The sequence below is a fragment of the Salmo salar genome, chromosome 03 (genome assembly GCF_965601325.2).
Source record: "Salmo salar chromosome 03, fSalSal1, whole genome shotgun sequence".
Classification (NCBI taxonomy): domain Eukaryota; kingdom Metazoa; phylum Chordata; class Actinopteri; order Salmoniformes; family Salmonidae; genus Salmo; species Salmo salar.
Window position 1 is genome coordinate 18,931,797 of NC_138293.1, and position 20,482 is coordinate 18,952,278.

At 42.4% G+C, this 20,482-nt stretch overlaps 1 pseudogene across 1 annotated transcript; it reads right to left on the reverse strand.

Annotated features, from left to right (window-relative positions):
- Positions 1–15,359: 15,359 nt before the first annotated feature.
- Positions 15,360–19,155, reverse strand: LOC106598782 (inositol monophosphatase 3-like; annotated as a pseudogene). Its single transcript, XR_014391784.1, has 5 exons — positions 18,900–19,155; positions 18,087–18,238; positions 17,286–17,381; positions 16,107–16,266; positions 15,360–15,846 (listed from the first exon to the last, which is right to left on the reverse strand). The product of XR_014391784.1 is annotated as an inositol monophosphatase 3-like (transcript).
- Between the last annotated feature and the right edge of the window lie 1,327 nt (positions 19,156–20,482).

A 20,482-nucleotide genomic window follows, 5' to 3' on the forward strand; every position in this document is an offset into this window, starting at 1 on the left:
AATTACAGCTGCAAGTCTCTTGGGGTATGTCGCTATAAGCTTGGCACATCTAGCCACTGGGATTTTTGCCCATTCTTCAAGGCAAAATTACTCCAGTTCCTTCAAGTTGGATGGGTTCCTCTGGTGTACAACAATATTTAAGTCATACCACAGATTCTCAATTTGATTGAGGTCTGGGCTTTGACTAGGCCATTCCAAAACATTTAAATGTTACCCCTTAAACCACTCGAGTGTTGCTTTCGCAGTATGCTTAAGGTCATTGTCCTGCTGGAAGGTGAACCTCCCTCCCAGTCTGAAATCTCTGGAAGACTGAAATAGGTTTCCCACAACAATTTCCCTGTATTTAGCGCCATCCATCATTCCTTAAATTCTGACCAGTTTCCCAGTCCTTGCCGATGAAAAACCTCCCCACGCATGATGCTGCCTCCACCATGCTTCACTGTGGTGGATGGTGTTCTCGGGGTGATGGGAGGTGTTGGGTTTGCACCAGACATAGCGTTTTCCTTGATGGTCAAAAAGCGACATTTTAGTCTCATCTGAACAGAGTACCTTCTTCCATATGTTTGGGGAGTCTCCCACATGCCTTTTGGCGAACACCAAACGTGTTTACTTATTTTTTCCTTTAAGCAATGGCTTTTTTCTGGCCACTCTTCCCGTAAAGCCCAGCTCTATGGAGTGTACGGCTTAAAGTGGTCCCATGGACAGATACTCCAATCTCCGCTGTGGAGATTTGCAGCTCCTTCAGAGTTATCTTTGGTCTCTGTTGCCTCTCTGATTAATGCCCTCCTTGCCTGGTCTGTGAGTTTTGGTGGGCGGCCCTCTCTTGGCAGATTTGTTGTGGTGCCATATTCTTCACATTTTTTAATAATGGATTTAATGGTCCTCCGTGGGATGTTCAAAGTTTCGGATATTTTTTTATAACCCAACCCTGATCTGTACTTCTCCACAACTTTGTCCTTGACCTGTTTGGAGAGCTCCTTGGTCTTCATGGTGCCGCTTGCTTGGTGGTGCCTCTTGCTTAGTGGTGTTGCAGAATCTGGGGCCTTTCAGAACAGGTGAATATATACTGAGATCATGTGACAGATCATGTGACACTTAGATTGCACACAGGGGGATTTTTTAAAACGAATTATCTGAAGGTAATTGGTTGCACCAGATCTCATTTAGGGGCTTCATAGCAAAGGGAGTGAATACATATGCACGCACCACTTTTCCATTACATTTTCTTTTTTTTAATCTTTGAAACATTCCGTTGCCTTTCATTGACAATATACATTATTACTCATACTTAAACAACCACCTCACCAGGGAAAACTAGGCTCTAGTCATATTGTACGTCCACCATAAATGCCCTGTTATAGTGTGCATTACACTGTAGCTCTTAACCCTCTAGTGCATTCTTATTGGTTAGAAAACAGGTGAGATCTTAAGAAGACACCAAGGTATCTAACCAATCTTAACACCATTATATGGTCACAAGGGAAATTAGAGGAGAGGAATTTGCAGGTAAAATGATTGGGTATAGATCTAGTCCACCGGTTTAACATGGCCAGCCAGCTACTTTGAAAAACAAACAGTTCTTTATTACTTCAGTGTATTTTTCTGACTGACAGACCTGTACCATGATAACCCCCCCCCCCCCCAACTCGCTCCCACTAACTCAAGATGATACAAACCTATTGTTATGATCACTTCACCAGAATGCACTTGATACCTACCTCAATCCAGTGGAGGCTGCTGAGCGGAGGACAGCTCATAATACTGGCTTGAACGGAGCGAATTGAATGGCATCAAACACATAGAAACTATGTTTGATGTATTTGATGCCATTCCACCTATTCCGCTCCAGCCATTCCCACGAACCCATCCTCCCCAATTAAGGTGTCACCAACCTCCTGTGCCCCAGTCACTCCAGTACAGTGTTTCTTTTTTCCTTCTTTTTTCTGCGTTGTTGGGAAACAGCTCGCAACTTCACAAGTTAAGCATTTCACTGTATTGTTTTACACCTGCTGTATCCTGTGCATATGACAATAAAACTTTGAACTTGACCTTTGAACTTTGATACCCACTGTGCTGAGAGGGGCTGAGGGTGGGTGGTGGGTGGTGCCACTCGAGGCGGTGGCATACTGAGAGAGGCTGTAATGTAATGTCTGCCACGCCACCTTTGAAGTCCCATTCTTCAGAGTAATGGGACTAGGCCTAACGCTCTTCTAACACTCCTCAGCTCCTTTTTCCTCCTTCCCTCTCTAGAGTCTTTGTCCTGTGTTATTCACTGTACCCCCCCCTCTTCACTCACTCTAAACCATAGAGATATTCCTTCAAGATTAAGAGACCTCAGGGCTCCCAGATCACCTAATACACTGAACCTTCTGATGTGCTTTATTGATGTGTAAAACTGACTAGGTATAAAGTTTCTCAGCAGAGCTGAGATTGACAGATTTAGATTAATAGTATACCGGCAAAGTGCATATAGTGAATTCCATTCTTGTACTTTTAGATGTGTGTGTATTCGTTTTGTTAGATACTACTGTACTGTTGGCACTAGGAACACAAGCATTTTGCTGCAACCGCAATAACATCTGCTAAATATGTGTATGCGACCCAACACATTGGATTTGATTTAGGCTAAACTAAATGTTTAAATATAGATTTTTTCTGATATTAGTAGTGGAACATAGTCTCCCTTGCCTCCCACAATGTTCACAATGTTCCCTAGGTCTGTGATTTCTGTGACTAAGTTGGACATAACAGGTCTTCACTACACAGTTAAAAGTATTTGTTTCAAACTATTGAAATACACACGCAATGGGACTATGGGGAGACAATTTGCTACAGGAAACTCTGGGGTTCCACTGATAAGAGGAAGGTAATTAAGCAGAGTGGTAATCTGGCTCAGACAACACTGAGTCAACTAACAGTAGTTTGTACAAAACACCCACCCTGGATACTTCCACACACAGACCACAGATGAACAAAGGAAAGTAGGCTTATCACTGTCCGTTTGCGGTCTTAGTGAGATGGTGGAATGTTCTAGACTAGTGGCATTGCCACCGACAAACACTTCCCAACAAAGAACACCCAAACGTAATATATTGAAACATAATATAACAAAAATATCACTGGTCATAGGTCCAACTTACATTGAGAGATCCACATTTGCAACAACATTACACATCATATACACTACATGACCAAAGGTATGTGAACACCTGCTCGTCAAACATCTCATTCCAAAATCATGGGCATTAATATGGAGTTGGTCCCCCCTTTGCTGCTATAACAGCCTCCACTCTTCTGGGAAGGCTTTCCACTAGATGTTGGAACATTGCTGTGGGGACTTGCTTCCATTCAGCCACAAGAGCATTAGTGAGGTTGGGCACTGACGTTGGGTAATTAGGCCTGGCTCGCAGCTGGCGTTCCAATTCATCCCAAAGGTGTTCGATGGGGTTGAGGTCAGGGCTCTGTGCAGGCCAGTCAAGTTCTCCCACACCGATCTTGACAACCATTTCTGTATGGACCTCACTTTGTGCACAGGGGCATTGTCATGCTGAAACAGGAAAGGGCCTTCCCCAAACTGTTGCCACAAAGTTGGAAGCACAGAATCGTCTAGAATGTCAATGTATACTGTAGAATTAAGATTTCCCTTCACTGGAACTAAGGGGCCCGAACCATGAAAAACAGCTCCAGACCATTATTCCTCCTCCACCTAACTTTACAGTTGGCACTATGCATTGGGGCAGGTAGCTTTCGCCTGGCATCCGCCAAACCCAGATTCGTCCGTCGGACTGCCAGATGGTGAAGCGTGATTCATCACTACAAGGAACACATTTCCACTGCTCCGGCCATGGAAACCCATTTCATGAGGCTCCCGACGAACAGTTAATGTGCTGAAGTTCCTTCCAGGGGCAGTTTGGAACTCAGTCGTGAGTGTTGCAACCGAGGACAGACGATTTGTACACACTACGTGCTTCAGCACTCGGCGGTCCCGTTCTGTGAGCTTGTGTGGCCTACCACTTCGTGACTGAGCTGTTGTTGCTCCTAGACGTTTCCACTTCACAATAACAGCACTTACAGTTGACCGGGGCAGCTTTAGCAGAACAGAAATTTGACGAACTGACTTATTGGAAAGGTGGTGTCCTATGACGGTGCCACGTTGAAAGTCACTGAGCTCTTCAGTAAGGTCATTCTACTGCCAATGTTTGTCTATGGAGATTGCATGGTGGTGTGCTCAATTCTATACACCTGTCAGCAACGGGTGTAGCTGAAATAGCCAAATCCACTAATTTGAAGATGTGTCCACAAACTTTTGCACATATAGTGTACTTTTCAAAATAAGGTATCCCCAACTAGATTATACCCTACACATGTGAACAAGTGATCCGCTTACGTATGAAGAAGGATGGTACTTGCGAGAGACAATGGGCGGACAATGAACATCAAGATAACTTTTAAGTGGGCGGCAGGTAGCTTAGCAGTTAAGAGTGTTGGGCCAGTAACAGAAAGCTTGCTGATTTAAATCCCCAAACAGATGAGGTGAATAATTCTATATACTGTAAAACAACTGTAAAGGATGTACTGTAGCATAGCACTACTAGTACCAATGGCTTTGACCATAATGTACATTGGAATCCTGCTGGAAACCCTGTTTCCTATACCTTGTGAGTCCACTTACTTTGGTCTCATAAAATACATGAGTTCATTTCACTCCAGAATCCTTTGCTTTGTACCTTTCAGGCATGAACTCAGGGTGGGTTGAGTCTCCCCATCTGCTTCACAGCACATGCAGATGGTTTGGATAATTACTACACTATATGCCTGAGGAATACTACTCATTGACGCATATATTCTACACCAACCTCTTTCTTACTGTCTTTCTGTCTATCTGTCTTTCTTGTTTCCTTATCTCCATGTGTATGTGTCTCTCTCTCATTTACACAATATAAAACTAGATTGACCACACAATATAAAATCAGATCCACACAATCTAAAACACGATCGGCCACACAATCTAAAACACGATCGGCCACACAATCTAAAACACGATCGGCCACACAATCTAAAACACGATCGGCCATACAATCTAAAACTAGATCGACCACACAATCTAAAACTAGATCGACCACACAATCTAAAACTAGATTGGCCAATATCTCTTAATGGTTGCTCCCTATGAAAAGCAAACAGCAGCACAGGAGGAAGTTAATTAACAGTTATGGTGAGGGACCAATAAAGTGAAGAACGGCAGTGTCACCTGTCCGATTATCATCTCCAAACGTGTAGCCAGGCACATTCAAATGTGTGTTTTGTCACTATCTGGGTGGCCTTCACCTTTGCTTAGCCTGTGAGGATGTGTAAATGTTAATTTAAAGAAATTACGACATCATCTCAACTATCGGGCCGGGGCAATATTCAATTAAGCACGGTTAATATATCAGCGCTTCAAAGCTAACGTACTGGAGTATTATAAAGCACGTTACCGGACAGATAGGATAGTGTCACTGCTCAGTGCTCAAGGCCCTGGAATGGGGGACAGTATTGTAATGTAGTTCTAATGAACTTTAATGCCTGGAGCGTAATAAAAGATAATAGTGTTAAGTAAGGTATTTCCACTTTGGTGTAGGCTATCAAATACAGTCACCCATCAAATCTCTTTGGGTGACTCTGTTGCTCAGAGAGCCATACTGTTGGATACAACAAAATAAGTGAAAAATAGACTTACCTGATTGTATTTTGACTGGAGAGGATCACTGATCACGTTGTTTATGTGGATCCCAGCAATTCAAACAGAATACATCCACCGAAACAAAGCTAGCAAACAGCCTAAACAGGTTAATAAAGGTTAACACATACAGTAGGTTGTCTCCATGTTTTTTTTTATCACCTCAGCATGAACAGTTCAACAAGGTCTTGATGGTGGAATGGGGGTGACTCATGGCCCTTAGGGACCTGAGCTCTTCACTCCTTGAAGCAGGGGGTTATAGTGGAGGGTGAAGGAGGGCTCACCCCCGCAGCTTCACCCCTCTCCCCCTCAGGCCACAGAGAGCTCCTCCACCCTCCTCATCCATCGAATTCTCCATCTCAAGAAGACCTCACCCTATGATTACAATCCCTCTTCAGCTACGCTCTGCACTTGAAAATTGGAATTGTCTTCCTTGGGAAATGCCCCCTGGAAAGATGGTTGTACTCACTGGAATCACTGATAATAGCCACTTATGAATGAAGGATAAATAACATAAGATCAATAAATAAAATCAAAAACTGTCACAACACCTTGGGGCCAAATTGTGACCATTTTGTATTTTTTTGGGTGGGGGGATATATCAAATTGACACTTGTTTTAAATCACAGAATACAAAAACAATCCCTCCCAATATGAGATCAAGTCAGATTTTATATCAATTCATTTGAACAGTTACTGTTACTGAAAGACAGTAGTGCGAGGAATGGAGTTACTCCCAAATGTACATAATCGTATATAAATTGTGGGGGTTTATTTGTGCAGTAAAGTACACTAGAATGTAATTGTATGCAGTAGTGTTAAGAATTCCCTTCACTGGAACTAAGAGGCTTAGCCCGAACCATGGAAACAGCCCCAGACCATTATTCCTCCTCCACCAAACTTTACAGTTGGCACTATGCATTCGGGCAGGTAGTGTTCTCCTGGCATCCGCCAAACCCAGATTCGTCCACCGGACTGCAAAATGGTGAAACGTGATTCATCACTCCAGAGGACGCATTTCCACTGCTCCAGAGTCCAATGGCGACGAGTTTTACACCACTCCGTACGACGCTTGGCATTGCGCATGGTGATATAAGGCTTGTGTGTGGCTGCTCGGCCATGGAAACCCATTCATGAAGCTCCCAACAAACAGTTATTATGCTGATGTTGCATCCAGAGGCAATTTGGAACTCGGTAGTGAGTGTTGCAACCGAGCACAGACAATTTTTACGTGCTACGCGCTTCAGCACTCGGTGGTCCCGTTCTGTGAGTTTGTGTGGCCTACCACTTCGGGGCTGAGCCGTTGTTGCTCCTAGACGTTTCCACTTCACAATAACAGCACATACAGTTGACCGGGAAAGCTCTAGCAGGGCAGATAATCTCAGATTAAGAGCCTGTCAATCATCTCAGATTAAGAGCCTATCAATCATCTCAGATTAAGAGCCTATCAATCATCTCAGATTAAGTAGATACATATTTTTTCAGCATGTAGCCATTTCATTGCACTGTGTGCAATCTGTGACATTGAGGGCAATAATAATAAAATGGACAGCAATCACAACAAAAACTCCTCACAGAATCGAACATAATTTGTGTTCATGGATAATTTCAGCAGCCATTAATGAAAGTATAAAACATGTGTGCTGAAATCAATGACAACAACAACACGTCAATGATAGACAGTGCATGTTCAATGACTGAAACATCTATATGAAGCCTTCTCTAGACAAAGGGTGCGTTCGTAAATTCGCTCTAGCTATCTACTCCAATTTCAGAGCACTCTCGTCTGAGTGTACCAGAGCGCAGAATAACTGATGAATTTACAAACCTTCAACACCAGTTGAATATGGCCGGTGTCAGTAAACGTCTGCAAAAAAGCATAATAAAATTGTTGCCAGCAGCACAGTTACAGTCACCAACGCTCTATATAACATGAAAACAGCCTAACCAGCTCTGCTAGGGAGAGTAAAAGGATCAGAGTGAGGTGCTCTCTTATTTGTGTCTGGAAGTAGCTAGCCAACATTAGCCAGTTAGCTTGGGTGCTTGACTGCCGTTGTGAGATCAGAACACTCGGATCAACCCTACTCCTCCTGAATTTACAAAGGACAATCTGACAATGCTCTGAATTTACGAATGCCCTGAGCGCACTCTGAGCACACTCTGACACTCCAGATTGAATTTACGAACTGAGAGAGAGAGAGAGACATAGACACAGTGACCAGTGGTGGAAAAAGTACTCAATTTTCATACTTGAATAAAAGTAATGATTTGAAAATGACTCAAGTAAAAGTGAAAGTCACCCAGTAAAATACTACTTGAGTAAAAGTCTAAAAGTATTTGATTTTAAATATATGTAAATATATGTAAATAAGTAAATGGAATTGCTAAAATGTACTTAAGTATTAAAAATAAAAGTAAAAGTTTAAACCATTTAAAATTCCTTATATTAAGCAAACCAGAAGGCACATTTATTTTAATATTTTTTATTTATGGATAGCCAGGGGCACACTCCAACACTCAGACATCATTTACAAATGAAGCATTTGTGTTTAGTGAGTCCGCCAGATCAGAGGCAGCAGGGATGACCAGGGATGTTCTCTTGATAAGTGTGTGAATTGGACCATTTTCCTGTCAAAATGTAACGAGTACTTTTGGGTGTCAGGGAAAATGTATGGAGGAAAAAGTAGCTCATTTTCTTAAGGAATGTACTGAAGTTAAAGTAAAAAAGTAAAAATATAAATAGTAAAGTACAGATACCCCCCAAAAACTGCTTAAGTAGTACTTTAAAGTATTTTTACTTAAGTACTTTACACCACTGACGGTGACCTGGGTTTTGTTGCCAGGCAACAGACATACACTCTGACATATGTAGACCGGTAGATTGTCCCGCCAGACCTGAACATTGTTCGCTGGTTTCTCGCTATTAGTGTTATTAAAAGGTATTCAGTGTTGAAACACTGAACCTCCCGAATTAAAGAGCATGGGGTACAACATATAGCTGTATAGAGAGAGCGAGAATGGGAGAGAGAGAGCAAGAGAGAGTCAGAGAGACAAGAGAGAGAGAGACATAGACACAGAGAGACATAGACAGAGAGACCAGAGATAGAGACAGAGACATAGACATGAGAGACAGAGACAGATGAGAGCTGGACAGAGCGAGAGAGAGAGACAGAGACCGACCAAGCTAGAAAGAAGCCTTTTACCTTGTCAGGAATCAAATAGAAAGAAGCCTTTTACCTCGTCAGGAATCAAATAGAAAGAAGCCTTTTACCTCGTCAGGAATCAAATAGAAAGAAGCCTTTTACCTCGTCAGGAATCAAATAGAAAGAAGCCTTTTACCTCTACAGGAATCAAATAGAAAGAAGCCTTTTACCTCTACAGGAATCAAATAGAAAGAGGCCTTTTACCTCTACAGGAATCAAATAGAAAGAAGCCTTTTACCTCTACAGGAATCAAATAGAAAGAAGCCTTTTACCTCTACAGGAATCAAATAGAAAGAAGCCTTTTACCTCTACAGGAATCAAATAGAAAGAAGCCTTTTACCTCTACAGGAATCAAATAGAAAGAAGCCTTTTACCTCTACAGGAATCAAATAGAAAGAAGCCTTTTACCTCTACAGGAATCAAATAGAAAGAGGCCTTTTACCTCTACAGGAATCAAATAGAAAGAAGCCTTTTACCTCTTCAGGAAAGTTGTTTTGATTACATTTGAATGACAATTGCACTTTTTATCCCCCAAAAAACTTACCATCACTGTGTGAACAACATCACAGTAGGTAAACCACTCTTTCAGTCCAAAAAAGGTATGAAAAACCAGGCTATTTAATTCAAGGAATTAATTTATATAAAAGGACATTAATCTTGCTCAATTTCAGACATGGCAGGAAGAAAAACAGAGTGCTTCTGACATTCACAGTCAATCCATTGCATGCAAATCCACTCTATTCATACTTTTGGGCACATTTTAAGAAGACAACCTGTCATCACAGCAGTTTCTAATTCACTTGTTCCATTCTAGGGCTATTTTGGAAGCAGAGAATGAAGCAATTAAAAGCGAGCCAGGATTCAGAGGGCATGCGTGGGTTGGAGTTTGGTGTGTAAATTGAAATGAGAGAATTCAGTATTGAAAAATGGTAGTCTGTGCCTCATAAGCCAGAGATGGGTGCTGGAAGGTAGAACTTTGTAAGTGAATAGATGTTTGTGTCATTCATGAGTATACTTTTACCATGGCACATCATGTGATTGTGTGCCTATACAGGGTTATGGTAAATCTGCTATTTAAATAAAGAGTTCAACCTTGAACAACAATAGGGTCGTAAAATAGATGGACTCCAGTCCACTCGGAGAACTTTGTTTTAGCTGAAACAATTTTGTTTGATAAACAGAATGGCCATGCAAATGTCTCTATCTTCTGGTAAAATTGTATTTGTCACATGCGCCGAATAAAACAGGTGTAGACCTTACAGTGAAATGCTTACTTACAAGCTTTAACCAACAATGCAGTATAAAAAATAAAAAATACCTAAAACAAAAAAATATGAATAAAAAATAAAAGTAACAAATAATGAAATAGCAGCAGTAAAATAACAATAGCAAGGCTATATACAGGGGGTACCGGTACAGAGTCAATGCGCGGGGGTTCCGGTTAGTCGAGGTAATATGTACAGTGGCAAGAAAAAGTATTTGAATCCAAATACCTGGATTTCTGCATAAATTGGTCATACAATTTGATCTGATCTTCATCTAGGTCACAACAATAGACAAGCACAGTTTGCTTAAACTAATAACACACAAACAATTATACGTTTTCATTTCTTTATTGAACACACCATGTCAACATTCAGAGTGCAGGGTGGAAAAAGTATGTGAACCCTTGGATTTAATAACTGGTTGACCCTCCTTTGGCAGCAATAACCTCAACCAAACGTTTCCTGTAGTTGCGGATCAGACCTGCACAACGGTCAAGAGGAATTTTGGACCATTCCTCTTTACAAAACTGTTTCAGTTCAGCAATATTCTTGGGATGTCTGGTGTGAATCACTCTCTTGAGGTCATGCCACAGCATCTCAATCAGGTTGAGGTCAGGACTCTGACTGGGCCACTCCAGAAGGCGTATTTTCTTCTGTTGAAGCCATTCTGTTTTTTGGGTCGTTGTCCTGTTGCATCACCCAACTTCTGTTCAGCTTCAGTTGGCGGACAGATAGCCTTACATTCTCCTGCAAAATGTCCTGATAAACTTGGGAATTCATTTTTCTGTCGATGATAGCAAGCTGTCCAGGCCCTGAGGCAGCAAAGCAGCCCCAAACCATGATGCTCCCTGCACCACAATTTACAGTTGGGATGAGGTTTTGATGTTTGTGTGCTGCGCCTTTTTTTCCCTCCACACATAGTGTTGTGTGTTCCTTCCAAACAACTCAACTTTAGTTTAATCTGTCCATAGAATATTTTGCCAGTAGCGCTGTGGAACATCCAGGTGCTCTTTTGCGAACTTCAGACATGCAGCAATGTTTTTTTTGGACAGCAGTGACTTCTTCCGTGTTTTACTCCCATGAACACCATTCTTGTTTAGTGTTTTACATATCATAGACTCGTCAACAGAGATGTTAGCATGTTCCAGAGATTTCTGTAAGTCTTTAGCTGACACTCTAGGATTCTTCTTAACCTCATTGAGCATTCTGCACTGTGCTCTTGCAGTCATCTTTGCAGGACGGCCTCTCCTAATGATAGTAGCAACTGTGCTGAACTTTCTCCATTTATAGACAATTTGTCTTACCATGGACTGATGAACATCAAGGCTTTTAGAGATACTTTTGTAACCCTTTCCAGTTTAATGCAAGTCAACAATTCTTAATCTTAGGTCTTCTGAGATCTATTTTGTTCTAGGCATGAGTCACATCAGGCAATGCTTCTTGTGAATAGCAAACTCAAATGTTGTGTTTTTTGTACGGCAAGGCAGCTCTAACCAACATCTCCAATCTCATCTCATTGATTGGACTCCAGGTTAGCTGACTCCTCACTCCAATTAGCTTTTGGAGAAGTCATTAGCCTAGGGGTTCACATACTTTTTCCACCCTACACCATGAATGTTTAAATTATGTTTTCAATATAGACAAGCAAAATACAATAATTTGTGTGTTATTAGTTTAAGAACACTATGTTTGTCTACTGTTGTGACTTAGATGAAGATCAGATCAAATTTGATGACCAATTTATGCAGAAATCCAGGTAATTCCAAAGGGTTCACATACTTTTTCTTGCCATTGTACATGTAGGTAGAGGGGCGTCAAGGTGGCAAATAGTCTGGATAGCCATTTGATTAAATGTTCAGGAGTCTTATGGCTTGGGGGTAGAAGCTGTTTAGAAGCCTCTTGGACCTGCCATGCGATAGCAGAGAGAACAGTCTATGACTAGGGTGGCTGGAGTCTTTGACAATTTTTAGGGTCTTCATTTACATTTACGTCATTTAGCAGACGCTCTTATCCAGAGCGACTTACAGTAGTGAATGCATACATTTCATAAATATTTTTTCCCGTACTGGTCCCCCGTGGGAATCGAACCCACAACCCTGGCGTTGCAAACACCATGCTCTACCAACTGAGCCACACGGGACCGACAGCCTATAGGGAGGAGATCAGACGGCCAGGTCTCTGACCTCCTCCCTATAGGCTGTCTCGTCGTTGTTGGTGAACAGGCCTACCACTGTTGTATCATCGGCAAACTAATGATGGTGTTGGAGTCGTGCCTGGCCGTGCAGTCATGAGTGAACAGGGAGTACAGGAGTGGACTGAGCACGCACCCGAGGGGCCCCCGCGTTGAGGATCAGCGTGGTGAATGTGTTGTTACCTACCCTTACCACCTGGGGGCGGCCCGTCAGGAAGTCCAGGATCCAGTTGCAGAGGGAGGTGTTTAGTCCCAGGGTCCTTAGCTTAGTGATGAGCTTTGAGTGTTGAACTATGGTGTTGAACGCTGAGCTGTAGTCAATGAATAGCATTCTCACATAGGTGTTCCTTTTATCCAGGTGGGAAAGGGCAGTGGGGAGTGCAATAGAGATTGCATCATCTTTTATGTGTTTGATTAGGATCCCCATTAGCTGTTGCAAAAGCAGCAGCTACTCTTCCTGGGGTCCACACAAAACATGAAACATAATACAGAACATCATTAGACAAGAACAGCTCAAGGACAGAACTACATACATTTTTTAAAAGGCACACACTGCCTACATATCAATGCATACACACAAACTAGGTCAAATTGGGGCGTTGTGTCGGGAGGTGTTGCTTTATCTGAAACCAGGTTTGCTGTTTACTTGAGCAATATGAGATGGAAGGAAGTTCCATGCAATAAGGGCTCTATAATACTGTATGTTTTCTTGAATTTGTTTTGGATTTGGGGACTATGAAAAGACCCCTGGTGGCATGTCTGGTGGGATAAGTGTGTGTCAGAGCTGTGTGTAAATTGACTATGCAAACAATTTGGGATTTTTAACAGTTTCTTATAAAAAGAAGTGATGTAGTCTGTCTCTTCAACACTTAGCCAAGAGACTGTCATGCATAGCATTAATATTAGCCCTCTGATTACAATAAAGAATCTGTGGATCTGTTAGGGCGGTATGCAAATTGGAGTGGGTCTAGGGTTTCTGGGATAATGGTGTTGACGTGAGCCATTACCAGCCTTTCAAAGCACTTCATGACTACAGACGTGAGTGCTACGGGTCGGTAGTCATTTAGGCAGGTTACCTTTGTGTTCTTGGGCACAGGGACTATGGTGTTCTGCTTGAAACATGTTGGTATTACAGACTCAGACAGGGAGAGGTTGAAAATGTCAGCGAAGACACTTGCCAGTTAGTCAGCGCATGATCGGAGTACACGTCCTGGTAATCTATCTGGCCCTGCGTCCTTGTGAATGTTGACCTGTTTAAAGGTCTTACTCACAGTACCCGTTCTACTGTATTTTGGCCTTTTTAATGGTTTTACACTGGGTTTTTATTCACAGTAGTTCCACTCAATGTAAGACATGTTTGTAAAAAACTAAAAATATTTTGCTTTAATCCCTCCACAAAAATACATTCTCTTTTCAAAACATGACCAGCACTTATAGCAAAGGGTTAAATTAACAGACAGGGATAGCTTTGAACATGTAATTATCATCAACAGTGCAACATAACCATAAGGGCATGCAGCAGCAGTAACACCACACATCAAACGATCTAGATCACATAGGAAGTAGTCATAACCCAGTCAGTGATCTCATGCACACCACCATTTCATTTAAAACAGAGGGAAGTTGGAGAGACACAGTACATCATTACAGCTATATGCACAGGCTTAGCATACACAGCCAGTTCAGACATACAACATACGCTCATGCTGTACAAAATAGTAATTTTGAGAAAGCAGAGTTGGACAATAAAGATGAATCTCAAACTGAACACTTGGCCCCTAAGCCCTCTATCGATTGGCCACTTGCTGTAGTGATCACTCGAGTCTGCAAGTGTTTTGGCCAAAATGAGCATTGAGACGATGCGCACTCAACATCCCAACTGCCACTTATCAATATTTCAAAATTACAGATTTTTTTCAATTTATGTTGACTTATTCCGACTATTTTTGAGGGCAAAGTAGTAATGACAGTGGTTCCTAGGTGACAGATTCATGGGAAGAATCCCATGCCAATTCCACCTAGTCGGCAACAGGTTTGCTACTTGCTAGTGAGGCTTCCGAAGGGAGCAGTGGAGCCCTCGATGACTCGACAACCAGCGTTTGACTGCGGAGTGATTGAGTGTGATCCGAGTGTGATCCGAGTGCTCGGTTTGACATTCAGCCTTAGTATTCACAGTGCTAGAGCAGGTATAGCCATTTCTGAATGGTCTATTGTGAATCTGAACATCCCTACTGTATATGGGAAAATTCAACAACAAACACCTAAAAAAATAAAATTAAAAAAACTGCTGATAAATTAGCATGTTTAACTAATAATCAAAGTATTTCTATTGCAACATACCTGCAACAGAATGGTTTCTTATTTGCAAATGTAGCAACTACATGTGGATGTAACACACTGTATAGCCTTGCCGCAAAGGTGGAGCATCAGGAAAGCTGCAGTACCTAGTGAATTCACACAGATGCTATTCATAAGAAATAAGTGGAAATTGCACTTTCACATACATACACAGTAGTACACTAAAACTAATGTGCATATTTAGGAAGTACCATGCTTTTAAAAACAACCCTCAAATTCAATTCACATTGTAGCAGCCCAAATCCCACCCCTACGTCATGTGTTAAACAAATGATCCCCTCATAGTTACCCTGTCTAGCATAATGTAAATGTTCTGTAGGAATGAGCAACTAAAAGAAGAAACCTCACAGGATCAAGGTTATTGTGCTACAATGAAAATGACTTCTATGAAGAAAACCCTCTTGATTCATCCCTATACCTTCACCAGCAATCATATCCCACAGGTGTCAAGAAGAACGACAACTACAGTGTTCCAACACATTTGTTCCTTTCCACACCAGGCATTGACCAAGTTTCCACGCAAATCAAAGGCACCCATCTCTTAGCAACAAACTGTAGTTGGGCACATGGCTTTTCCTTGCCCAACTTATTAGCACTTTCTATGATAGAGAATGCAAGGACTGACTTATATTTTTACAAATACTATTTTTTTTTAGATGGTGAAAGGAGTTTGAAGGAGAAACTGGTGGGCTTTGTAATATTGTCTTGTTCCAGATTGTGCGGTCCTCTCATCTGTGTTTGTTTGGTCTTCGAGGCTTGTGGTCATCTTGTCTGTTTGTCCTTGATCATCTGTGTGTGCACATAATGGAGTGAGTGTAAATATCTGTGTGTGTATTTTTCAGTGTTTGTCAGCAGAGTCCCATGCCGGCAGTTTTGCCACCAGGGCTTGGTGGTTCACCTTGACGCTGGCTAGCAGACCACCATTGTTGCACGCCACTCCCGAATAGTCTATCTCCTCGCCCTTCAGTGTGGTCATGTGACCTCCCAGGGCTGTGAGCAGGGCATTGCCAGCACAGATGTCCCACTTCTTAATGAAGGTCACGTGGACGTACATGTCTGCCTTCTCAATGTCCTCATCACTGGGGTCCAGCAGAGCCAGCACCTTATAGCCTATGGAGAGTAGAAAGTACAAGATCAACATCCACAAAACCGTGAAATAAATTGGAATAACACCCTGTCAGGTATTTACACAATCATATAACACCTATTAAAAAACTGAAGCCCACAGAAATAGGTATACTTACAAAAATGGCAAATGAAAGCCTAATCGTATGATGCATTCACAGCTCGCCCAAGACTACTTCCATGGCCAGATAATGACTAACAAATTATACATTTGGGTGAACTAACTTCAAACAAAAGTGCAGTACCGGCGCCCCCTGCTGGGAGGATGACTTGTGTTCCCGAAGGCCTCCTCGATGAAACCCTTCACCTTCCCAGCGTGTGACCTGGACACAATGACCTTGGGGGAGTTCATGTTGTAGCTGGTGCGAGGCTTCACGTTAGACCCGTCACCAACTAAGGCCCAGGCTGTGGACAGGAACATATGTATTGTGTAGAGCAGGGGTATTCAAATCTTCCCCTATGAGGTCCAGAGTACTGCTGGTTCCATTCTACCTGATAATTATTTGCAAACACCTGGACTGCATTTATACAAGCAGTCCAATTCTGATTTTCAAATTGGTCTTTTGCGCAATCAGATCAGCTCTGAAAAAGATCTGATGTAAAAAAAGATCTGATGTCATTAGTCAAGACCAATTAGTGAAAAAAATAATTAGACTGCCTGTGTAAGTATCCCAGGTCTAAATCAGTCCCTGATTAGAGGTTATGAAATAATTAGCTTTGGGCCTGGACTGGACACCCGAATAGCAGAGCTGTGCTCTACGGACCGTCTATGCCTCCTGTACCATCGGGACACAATGCAGCCATTCACCAACAAAGCCACCTTATAGTGATCTCCCTCCTGGGTGATTCCTCAAAGGAGTGACTTAGCCTCTGATGTCACTAGTGGTGAACAACTCAAGGATTTTGAGTCGACTCAGACTCTTGCTATCGGACCCGACACTCTCTCGACTCAAGACTCAAATTTGACAAAACAGACCAAAATTAGCTACAGCTGCCATGTCAGAGCGGGCACTCACACGAATGAACTAGGTGATTGATTAGCCATCTGACAATCTCTACTAAGCAAAATATTCAAGGCTAATCTGTAACCTACGTCAGCCTAGCTGCCAAGGCAACAAACAAAATTAATGACCATTCCGACTCAAGGTGTTCAAGGAGTTAGAGGAATCTACTCTTTTGGAGTAGACTCTCCACCACTAGCTGTCAACCGCCCACACACTTATTTCATACAGTAGAACAGTGTTGCTTTGTCCTGAGCCCCAATTATGTCTCTCCCCCTTCTCTCTTCACCCCCTCACAGATGTAAAAGCATTAGACTGGTGTAGAAAATACAGTGGACATTTAGTCTACTGAACAATCCAACGCTTTAAACCATTGAGGGGGAGTGAGACTAAGTACAGTCCGACAGTGAAGCACACACACACCTGTGTATCCTGTGAAAGGTTTGTGGATCACACCTATTACAGGTTTCCCATCGACAGCCACACACACCATGGTCGTGACATACTTGAGTAGGTTCTCTGTCAAAAAGATACAGAGAAAACAATGGGATCAAGAAAAGACACAGCTTAGGAAACAAGAACACAGCTTAGGAAACAAGAACACAGCTTAGGACACAGCTTAGGACACAGCTTAGGACACAGCTTAGGACACAGCTTAGGACACAGCTTAGGACACAGCTTAGGACACAGCTTAGGACACAGCTTAGGACACAGCTTAGGACACAGCTTAGGACACTGCTTAGGACACTGCTTAGGACACTGCTTAGGACACTGCTTAGGACACTGCTTAGGACACTGCTTAGGACACTGCTTAGGAAACTGGACAGTGCTAAGATGGCTACACTGTACCAGAGTCTAGGTAACCACCCCACCGTCTCATTTCAAACACCCACACAAAGAGCAGTGGAGCTCACTCTTAGGCTGTCTAAATTGTCATTCCCCCCCCATTGTCCTTATCTACATTAAACACTGGAATGACAAGACTGGTGAAAGCTAGTCCATCTGTTGTCCTCCATATTGTTTTGAAACATTTACTGTCAGGCCCCATTGTGACATCGCATTTAACATTCACATTGGAGCCCTGAAAGGCTCTGCATTTGGCCAAAACATTGAATGGTCAAAAGCTGCCCTGAGAACAGATCTCTGTGAACCAGTCCATCCATATCAGCATGTACTCCTGTAAAAATGCAAGCCTTGGGAGTGGATATCTGCACAATACCATACCTGTGTACTCCTGAGTGGCGTCCAGGGGGTCTATCCAGACTGTGATGCTGTCAGCAGACACCTCCCTCCACCCTCTGCAGGATATCAGCAGGGATGTCTCTGTTCCACACACCCAGCTCATTAGCTGTCTCATCATGCTCTTCAGAGTTCACCTGCAAGGGGACAGAACACATCAGCTTGTAAAACACATTGTTATGAATACTATGAAGACTAAGGCTGTCCTGTTAGACACATGGTTATGTTAGTAGTGATCCCATTGACAACCTAAAAAAAAGAGACCAATGCCTATTATGGTGATTGATGCTGTAAAATAAAGGATCAAATACTGCCATATTACCTCAACTCCACGATAATGAAAATTCTTAACCCCTTACTTTTTATTACAAAGTATGGATTTCAGCAAACAAAGGAAGGCACGCAACTACAGAGGGCAAACATGGGTACATGGTAAGGGCTTAAGAATGTAAACGCTTGAAGTATTGACTGAATAGAGACTCGAAGGAGTCAGAGATTCATTTCAAAAACTCTAGTCGGCACTCAACTCCGTGGATACAAATCATCGTAGAGATACTTCACAAGGGCAAATAAGGGTATGCCTTTGATTACATTACAAACTCTCATAGGCTGGCGGTGTACTATAATCTCATGTTTATTTACTTGTATGAATCAGTCGTATGAACCAGTAAGTAAAGAATCAGTAAGTACAGAACACTGTGGTACACAGCTAAGTGAGAGCATCAACAAGCTAACGTTACTCATGTCTATATTGATTAACAGAAATAGTATATAGTCGGGGTCAAATAACCTCCTTACCTGTACATATGGATAGGTGTTCTTGATAAGGTAGTCCATCTTTCTGTGAGAGTTCAAGTCCTCCAGAGTGAGCTTCTCGCTTGGTCTTCACCTCGCGCCCGCCCGGAACTGCAGCCTCTACTGACAGCGCAAGTAGGTCCACGGTTCTCTTGGAAGTGAAAGCAGCTATCCGGCTGGATATCACTCCAGCATAGAGGTGGTAGATCACGCTGAGTCCCAATAAGCAAATAGACGGATTCTCATCGGAGCCATGGGTTTAGTTCATCAGCTAGCTAACGTAGGGTTTTGACCTGAGGCGGCGCCTCCTCTTGACAATGCTTTGTTCCGCTTGAAATTTGCAGAGTAGAGATAAACTTGTTCTCCAGTCCGCTAGCAGGGTTCTCGGCACTCACCCGCCAACAATCCCCCAGACATTTCCTCCGCGTGCCCAAGTTAAAAATGAATGGCCCGTCCGAACTTCTGCCGAAATCGTTGATGGTGAAAACCCACTAACGAATACTTGGCTGACGTTAGCTGACTAAATGTCACACACAAACGTCGGTCAGTGTTCGTAAATGCAAGACATATGAATGACGATGCTTGCTAACTAGTTATCATTTCAAGTAATTTACATGTCTTGCTAATGCGCAGTTGTAAAATGTACTTAAGAGTTGATGGGTTACCGCGTTGGCTGGCTGGCTGAAGAGCTATCGTTAGTTGTCAAGTGAAATGTCAACAACAAAAATGGCCTTTACCATATAGTTAAAAACGACTACAGTAATGTCAGTGGTGGAAAATGAGCAGCAAACCTATCAATTCAGTTTTTGCTCCACGTCATAGTGTTGCCAACTATTTTTCAGTGAGTTCCGCTAGATTACATTTTAATGTCACAACATTATGCACGGCTGCTGTCTGCGTTTTCGCCTCCCCAAATGTACAACTTGTGCTGCGTCCACGTTGTAGTTGGAATTTGGTAATCCGCGTTTACCATTTAGCAAATCGGACATTTCGACTTTTCTAGTTCCGACTAGCAACGGTATATGAATCACGTACTGTGGGCAGGGTCAGAGTTCAAAGGTAAATTATTGTTTATTTTTCGGGTCACCGATCCATATGTACAGGTATTTTTCAGCAAATAAAAGTTAACATTTTACATTTTGCTGACGGTCTTATCCAGAAGGTCAGTGCATTCAACTAAGGTAGGTAAGACAACACAGTCATTGCTAGTAAAACCTTTCCTGCTAGTGCTAGTAAGACTAGTGTTAGTGCAAAGACTTTTTTAACAATCACTCCGTATTTTAACGTACATAACACAGTAACACACTTGCATATTTATGCAGTGAATCCGTAATTATTAGCTATACAAATTATTGCATTTTATTTAACCGTGCTTCCAACCACTAGATGTCAGCAAATACTACAAGGTCTATCACCAGTGTCCACTTATTTTACATGATTTGTAAAAAAGGACAGACTTAGCAGAGAGCAAAACTATATCGAGTTACCATGATCCATATGCAGGCTTGATTGATTCAGCAATACCTTCAATAAATCATCCCTGTAGCAGTCATTTGTCTGTCTCAGCCTCTTCCTGGCCTCCTGTC